General features: G+C 42.1%; 1 pseudogene; it reads right to left on the reverse strand.

Moving 5' to 3' along the window:
- Positions 1-943: 943 nt before the first annotated feature.
- On the reverse strand, positions 944-3,388 carry LOC147443065 (uncharacterized; annotated as a pseudogene).
- Between the last annotated feature and the right edge of the window lie 5,490 nt (positions 3,389-8,878).

Raw genomic sequence — 8,878 nt, forward strand, 5'->3', positions numbered from 1 at the left:
GCAGAGAAGCCTACCAAGTGCAAAAAGAAGCGTGGCCACAAGGGCGTGCAATTGGCCCATCCATCAGTTTTGGATGGCCAATTTGCGCGCCCTTGTGGCCACTCCTTTTTTTGCATATGGAACCTATGTTTGCACTCAAGGACACTAGAAAAGGTGAGATCAACTCAAAATTTAAGTTTTCAAGTACACTATCACCTCCTTCAGCTCTACCTAATACTTCCCTGCACCAAAAGGCCCAATTACATTGGACATTTGAAAAATCTAATTCAATGTTGCATAGACACTTCGTTTCACAATATGTTAACTTTTCTGGTATCCTATGGGGTAAACAAAGCTTGAAAGTGCCAAAAAAAAATGGTGGCCACAAGGGCGCGCAAATAGGTCATCCAAAATTGATGGATAAGCCATTTGCGCGCCCTTGTGGCCACTCTTTTTTTGCATATAGAACCTATGTTTGCACTCAAGGACACTAGAAAAGGTGAGATCAACTCAAAATTTAAGTTTTCAAGCACACTATCACCTCCTTCAGCTCTACCTGACACTTCCCTGCACCAAAAGGCCCAATTACATTGGACATTTGAAAAATCTAATTTAATGTTGCATAGAAACTTGGTTTCACAATATGTTAACTTTTTTGGTATCATATGGCGTAAACAAATCTTGAAAGTGCAAAAAGAATGATGGCCACAAGGGCACGCAAATAGGTCATCCAAAACTAATGGATGGGCCATTTGCGCGCCCGTGTGGCCACCATTTTTTTGCATTTTCTAGGCTTGTCTGCTACATAGGATACCCAAAAAGTTAATGTTTGATTTATATTTAACTCTTCATGTACAGAAACAATAAACTCAAAACACATAGATAATAGACACAACTGTTAATCATATTGTCATTCTCATTACAAAGATAAGGGTGTGCAATACAAAAAGAGGGGTAACTTCGGCTAATGCTCGAAGTCCCGTCGCAATCAACGTGTAAGCTGTATATCTTTTGGCTGTATTGTCACTCGCTTTGCATGAATGGCGCATAGGTTGGTATCTTCCAACACCGAAATGATGTGGGCTTTTGCAGCTTCTTGAATAGCCTCTAGCGCTATTGCTTGTATTCTATACTGATTTCCATATCTTTGAAGCACCTCCTTCACTGTGGAAGCAAAGGGGGTGCGTCGAATTAAAAGCTCTGTAGTCTTTTGGTAGTGCCAAATTTTGCAAATTCCCTTGCTATTTTTTGGCGCCGCTGCGGTTGTCTTGGGGGCACTTGCACATTTGCTGGCTGGCGGCGTTTAGGCTTCTTGAAAAACTTTGACTTGCACCTGTTTACATGCTTAGGAGCTGGATCTACATCCTCTTCTAATTCATCCTCTTCCCTTGGCTCCCGATCTTGTGGTGTGGAAAGAGCTCCCTGGCCTCGAGGCAGTGTCTTCCCCCCAACGGGCACCCGGTGTGTGCACGGTATATCAACTCATTGCCATGGTGGCTCTGTATCTCATTCAGTGTTTGTACGGACCACCCGAGTCCTAGATGGTCCTACTTGTGATTTCTAGCGTGGCGGCTCCTCCCTATCGGACTCTAGTGTTTGCTGGGCCTCTTCTTCTCTCCAGTGTTGGGCATGTTGTTTCATTCTTCGTCTAGGTGTTTCTTCTTGAGGATGGAAAGATTCTATAGCCCTCGATAACTCTTGTGCCCTACTACCATGCCCACTGCTATAAGAGTGCCTAGAACGGCCAGGTGTTCATGGCTGTTTTCTTGTGCCTTTAAGCCATGCCGGCTTCTCACATCCTTGGAGGGTGTTTTTGTTGGCAGGCGGATGCTCTTTTGCGGTTTGTTTGGTGCGCGCCATTTGCTATGATAAGAGCTCATCTGTGCTTAAGAAATGAGTGGTTTATGAGAGCATGCAATATTTATAAGGGCCCTGTTCACACTAATTTTTGAAAAAAAAAACTATTTTTTTTAAATGAACATGTCGTTAAGAGTTAGACCCTGCGTTCACGTGTAGTGACTCGCGCAGAATCCACTTTGACCCTTGTTGCACTGTGCATTGGCACCATGCAGCATGCTTGGAGAGGCCTTGCGACATTTGCCACTTGTTGCTATGCTCTTGAAGACTCCATTTCCGCACTTCAATAGCACTCTTGGATTGTCACGCACGCTCCATTGTGAGCTTACGAGCAAATGTTGTGCAAAAAAACCAGTTGAACATCTCCTCCAAATAATTGGATTGCACTATTCCACCACCATGTCCAGTATTTCTGAAGTACACCCCCCTTGCTTGATAATAGGACTTCTCCATGCCTTGAGTGCTAAAAATTTCAAGCGATCCATATTTGTGCATAAAAAATGCACCATGCGCAAACAAGATATGTTGTTCACATGAGTAAACGATCCACATTATTTAATGAAAACAATCCCTTGTAATAATTTCATCATGTAACATGGCTTACCATGTAATGTATGATGTTATTTTCACCCCAAGAAAGGGTGAAGACCTTGGTAAAATCCACCAAGGCTTCTTGAAATGATTGGCGTTGTTCTTCTGTTGTGCTATTAAGGCCCATAAGCTTGACCATTTTATCAAAATGTGCCCAAACTTGCTTGCACTTGTTTGCAAGCTCTCCATTTAAATCATTGTCAGTAGTAGCTTTTCATAACTCCTTCCAAAGCTCCCAAAGGTTACCTACCTGCTGGTTGGAGCTATTTTGAGCAGCATATCGACCTGGCTTTCCTTAGGAAACTTTCTTCAAAAAATTTCTGGCTTTTTGTCCACTCATTGACACTTGTTGAGCAATTTCATGGGCCTCCCATGTGTTCTTTGCAGCAACGATAGACACATTTCCACCATGACAGCCAATGGAATTCAAGAGTACCTCCACTCCTTTGATCACTTCCTAGGACTTTTCCAATGGTTTCATTGTGAAAGCATAGTCAATTGGAGCTTCAATAGCCTATCAAAAATGCGCATGAATGCGTGTAATGTACATTCGATAGAGAAAATGAAAAGATTGCATTCCAAGCGTGGTCCTTTTGATCACGGTCTGGGGCATTGAGCATGGGACATCTCAGAATAGACGCTTTCCATTCTCTACCTTCATCTGCGACATACGACAATCCAACCCTTGTTCTCCATGCCCTTGCCATAGAAGCATGGAACCGACCTTTGCAGTGCTCTCGTGTGATTTTTTTTCGTTAGGTTTGTACCCTCAAGTGCAAAATGGACAAGGCATGAGAGAAGAAGCCCCTTGTTTGCAGCCAAGCAAACACTTTATGGTCTTCAAGTCCCCACCTAAGTGCCACTCCACATCATAGCTACCAAAATCCTCAACCTCCAAGTTTTGACGTGCAATTTGGAAGTGTATTACTTTTGTGATCCATGGAGGTCTCTCAAAATCCATGAAAGTACTCCATTGGTCTCTTTGGGCACCTCAATAGCACCCAAACACCAAATGTCTTTCTCTGATTGCATGCTAAAAGACGAGGTGGGAGATGGCTCGACTAAATCCCTTCGCTTGGTTTGCAAAAGGGCCTCATTCATTAAAGTGACACTTAGCCTCTTTAACCTTCGACCTTTCACTGTTTGACACTCATCGAGTTTCAGCACAAAAGCGACCTTTGTGCCAAGCACTACAAAATAAATAGTTCCAAGACCTTATACTTCAAAGTCTATGATAACAATAAAACCAAAAGAAAAAATTATAGTGTGTCACCTTCTTTAGGTAACTAGTAAAATCTAAGCATGGCTTGTTCAAGTCTTCTAAGGTCAACAAAAATATTGTTCCACATTGTGTAAGGGAAGCCCTTCTTCGAAGGTCTTATGGATTGTTTCTTACCTTTTTCCCTTGCCTTTGTTGTGCATGAAGCATAAAGAGAAGTTGGTATGGTGTCCTCAATGTGTAGGTATGTCCCAATGCAGGTGAACACATCTTTGTTTGTGGCCTTCTTTGCGAGGTTGACCTTGTGTTGAACTGGAAATAGGTTTTTCACAATGCCATGCTCTTTGAGGGCATCTTTTAGGAGTTGGAAAATAGCCCGATATGCTTTGGTGCTTTCCAGCCTCATCACAAGCTTGTTGCACGTCATCATCACTAACCACATTTCTCAATTTATGCATAAGGTGCTTGGTGATTGCATCCTTAATGTGCTTACCTCCAGGTGATTGTAAGATAGAAATCACATCCTGGGTATTGAGACAACTAGTGATAAGGTTGACTCGATCATCTTGGCTTGTTCCACCGCATGCCTCCTGAATGAAATTTCTAGCAACCAATAAAAATAAATGTTAGAAAATAGTGTGGAGTAAAAATGCATCATGCAAGTAAAGACCAAATCACCTTGTGGCTGTCACTCATCGTTTGCATGCTCCACCCGAATGTGCAAGAGTTTCAATGGATGAATACATGCGTTTTCGTTCCCTTGCACCAAGGGGTGTTTCTTTCAAGTATGTGATAGTGTTGGCAAGCTTCATAATGTGGGATTCCTTTTCTTGCATTTGTTGTTGAAGAGTTTCAACCACCCTCTCCGAAGAGGCAACACTCTCTTGTAATGCCACCGTCTTGAGGTGAAGAGCTTGACATTCATGCATCCACATATGCAAAGAAGCACCTGCACCCATACACAACCGCTTGCAATAGCCTAACAAGCCTGCTTCTCCCCTCCCAAGAAATTGAAGAAATGTCAAAAATCTATTAAAGGATGGATGGAAGCGGCTTATAGGATTGTAAGGGTACAAATGGCCATCCACCCAAATGTCAATATTGGTCTAACCAACGGCGTGACATTCTGTAAAATGTGCACGTCTGTCGCACGTGTCAATGCAAGGGACTTGTCGATACACTGTGTGCGAGCCGCAAATGACTCCAAGCACACAACTAGACTAATCTATCAAGCACAAGAGAGCAAGGGTGTGTCACTCACCGCCCTATGCTCGCTTCGTGGAGGATTCCTCGCCGCAAAGAAGAAGGAGCCGCCGTTGCGTCGCGCTCAACCGCTTCGTCCACCACCATGCCATCGTTGCAATTCTCTCTCTCTCTCTCTCTCTCTCTCTCTCTCTCTCTCTCTCTCTCTCTCTCTCTCTCTCTCTCTCTCTCTCTCTCTCTCACACACACACACACACACACACACACACACACACACGCGCGCGCGCGCGCGCATACATACACACACAAGGAGATGAAGAAGAAGAAGATGGAGATGGATCAAGAGCACTCTTCAATTGCACAAATGAAAGAATGAGAGATTTTTAGGTTTAGGTGACTTTTATATGAACTCGCCCCATTCACACTTGGGTACCCATACTTAGCCAACTAACCCTTGAATGTTTTTGTTAGAATGCACCTCTCATCGGCGATCACTGTATCCTTTTTCTATTGGACCGACAAGCCCGGTACCTGACTCTACCAAATAAATAAGTGTCTGTCGTAGGTGATAGGTATGTGAGAGAGGGTTAACATGTCCCCTCTTCTTGATGTAGAATCCGTCCTCGGAAGCTATTGAGTTGAAGTTCGTTCATCGAGGTGGAAGAGCATTTGAGATGAATGTCCTTAGCCTCCTTCACTCACTTCAAAATCAAACAACATTGGCACAGTAATTGCATTCTCATATACAGTTAAAAATCATATGCAGTTAAAGGCGGACAAATTACAAAACTTTAACTCATTTGTCAGTAATAAACATTAAATTGTAATATAATCAAATGCATAAACAATTGTAAATATAAAAAGCTGAACAAGTTCTGGGTCGCTAATTTAACGGTCGAAAGGCACTAAAGATCGACTATTAATACCATGGGTAAGCTTCTCAATTTGCTCTGGTCAATTAAGTTGTTTAATCGCGAGAGCCAAGTATTTCATGTTCGAAGGCTGACTAGAGGCTATATTTAGAAGACCTCGTAGTTAAGCTACGATAAAAGGAATTCTCATAAAATCATCTCCTGACTTATTTACTTTTCTTTGACCCCCCAAATTCTTTTCACAGTGATTCAATTTTGATGTGCGTGCTTATTTTGTATGCCTTGGGTTTTTTGCTTTTGAAGGAAAAGCGCCCACACTAGGAACCTCTAGGGCTCTAGTACCATAGGCGATACATGTGAGTGGAGTCCCAAATCAAACTAAGATTTCTCTTCCAACTTAAGATTTTACATTGTGGCACTTTGATATTTTTTTTGTTCGTTTTTAGCATTTTAATTTTGTAACTTGGGGGGGTCATATAACATTATTACCCTCGCCAGGCTCATCACACAAGTAAACTCCCTTTATAATACTTAAGCTAAAGGTCAATAGGGACTAAGCCCACTAGAAATCCCTAGTACATTTCAACAATGCTGCCTAAATCAGATTAAGAAGCTGAGTAACCATTGATTATTAGGAATGCATTCCCCATGGTATTAAGAGAAGATCTCTAACACCTAGCTTGGTTAAACTAACTTAGTCGAACTGCTTGATTTTTAAACCTAAACAAGTGATTAGGACAAAAAATTACATTGAATTTAATGTTTGATACTAAGCAAATGTGTTGAATATTATGCTACCAATTATAATTAAAGCAGACAAACATGGATGCAAAAAAGATAAGGGGCAATGCTAATGGACAAGAAACACCTGTTTGTGTTGATATTGAACTTGATTTGAAGAGTGAACGAGAGAAAGATCACATGAAGGTCCAAATCATAACAACAGCAATACGTTCCTGTACACACGAGGAAACACAAAGAATATCTCTAGGAGGCACATCAGTGGGAAGAAAGAAATTTGCTAATCACTAAACTCTAAAACAGAAACACTCCTATCGTACTAATCCTACCTACCCTCCATCACTCAAGTGATGAGAATCAAAGATGTTTGATGACATAGGTTTCTGTTTCATTGTACTGGATGTGAATGTGTAGGTTTGGGTCAATGTTTTGACTTTTATTGTGCACACTCGTTTGCTAATTGCTCTTGCTCTTTACTATTTTTTGTTTTTTGTGAGTATAGGGCTTTATATATACATTTCCTAGATTAGAAATCTCAAGGGTCGGGGAAAGAACGGTAAGAGGGAAATAAATCAATAGGCTGACGTGAATGAAGACTTCCCCCCTTCCTTGGGTAGGTCATAGTGTTTGAAATATGCTCTCACCCTTTGAAACCAATCGTTCCAGTTCATAATAGGTGAGGATTTTTTCCATTAGTTTTATATTACCTTAGGTGCCTCGTCGAGTTGCAAGGGTGGTAAGGTATTCTCCCAAGATCGAACTTGAAGTGGTTCATCAGGTGATGCTTGAACACTAGGAGGTGTGGATTCCTTTGTATCTTCATGGAGGTCCACTATTGTAGGTGGAGGCTGTGGAGAAGCTTTTACCTATGTGGATGCATTACAGGAGCAGCGAGAAGCTTCATGGGACTCCCCCCTTCCTGAGCTAGGTGGAACAAATTTTTCTTTCTTTGGTACCCAAACTAGCTCTGGAGCGGGTGTGTAGCATTCTGTGATTTTTTTCTTTCCGCGATCGTCAGTTCGTTTTGGAGCTACACAATTGGGCTCACATGGGCTCACATGGGTCAGGTGACAGATAAGAACACAGTCTACGTTTTGACACCCAGATTTGATCATTTCCTTGATAGTACCCTTGGGCTTCCAATAGTCGTTTAGGAGTCCACCACCATGTTTCCTTTCATTTCTTAGAGTGAGTGGGATGTTTCTTACAAGGCTTCTGTTTTTTAGTACTAGCTATGGTCGCTAAAGAAGCTTTAGGGACCCACTTGCATGTTTTCTTTGTTATATTTGGATGAGTCTTGTCAAAAGATATATGTAGTGCTTCTAGCATATTTAAGGGTACGAGTGGTGGCATTTTATCCCCCTCAGGTGTTAACCAGGTCGTCCCCCTGTTTTCCCAAGTGTCTATGGTTACTGCTAGGTGGACCCAATCCACATTGTCCGACTCACTCATCCCAGGTAGTACATCCATATAATGAGAATCTTCTCCAACGTTAGTGTCCTCTTTACACGTGTAACAATACTGCAATGGGGCCGAGTGAACTATGGTGTCAGATCTATGATCAATTATAAAATTATTTCCTATGGGATGTTCTTGACCAGTTACAAGATCCACTCGAATGACAGAACCTTGGAACTACAAGTAGACATGGTTTTTAGACCAGCCATGCACTATTTTTGCTTCCCTCATGAAAGGACGTCCTAGGATCATCTCTGATGCCATAGTGTGCTTGGAGAAATCCGTACAATGAAGGTAACTCTTATTTTATGTCCAAAGACCTTGAAGGCTTGACCTTCTAGCATCCCAATAGATTTAACAATAGACCCATTGGCCATCTTTACTACTATGGTTGTGGTCCCAAGGTGAGGTCTCCCCATAGTTTCCCAGCAATTTTTAGTCACAATGGTAACCCCAGTGCCACCATCAAGGATTCCCTTCACAGTTAATCCCTTAGTAGTGATTGGTATGGTCGCATTGGATTCATCACCCTCAAAGTTGTCCCAACTTGTTAACGGGTATTTCTATCACAAGGTTCTCATCTAGGTTGGGTTTTGGATCTAAGTGTTCCTCCTCTATTGGCATCTCCCCAGCTCCATCCATCTGTGCAAATTGTAGTAGCCCAAACTTCAGTTCTCCATTGAGGAAACCTTGAAGAGTTGAGACTAGCTCAGGGTCTTTTTATAGTTTGGACATGATGGTGGTTCTAACTTCTGAAGACATGAAATCCATCAATTTGAAAATGTTTAATGGCACCTTGTGGGCATCAATCCCTTGACGTGGAGAAGATGGGGTCTCCATTTCTTTGATAGGATTAGGTAGTCCCTCTGTAAATATTCTTTCCATCAAGAAGTGAGCAGCAGTCCCAAAAATGTGTGCGTTTGTCGCACGTGTCAATGCAAGGGACTTGTCGACACAT

Source organism: Adiantum capillus-veneris, chromosome 14, assembly GCF_014529385.1.
Source record: "Adiantum capillus-veneris isolate H3 chromosome 14, ASM1452938v2, whole genome shotgun sequence".
NCBI classification, from domain to species: Eukaryota; Viridiplantae; Streptophyta; class Polypodiopsida; order Polypodiales; family Pteridaceae; genus Adiantum; species Adiantum capillus-veneris.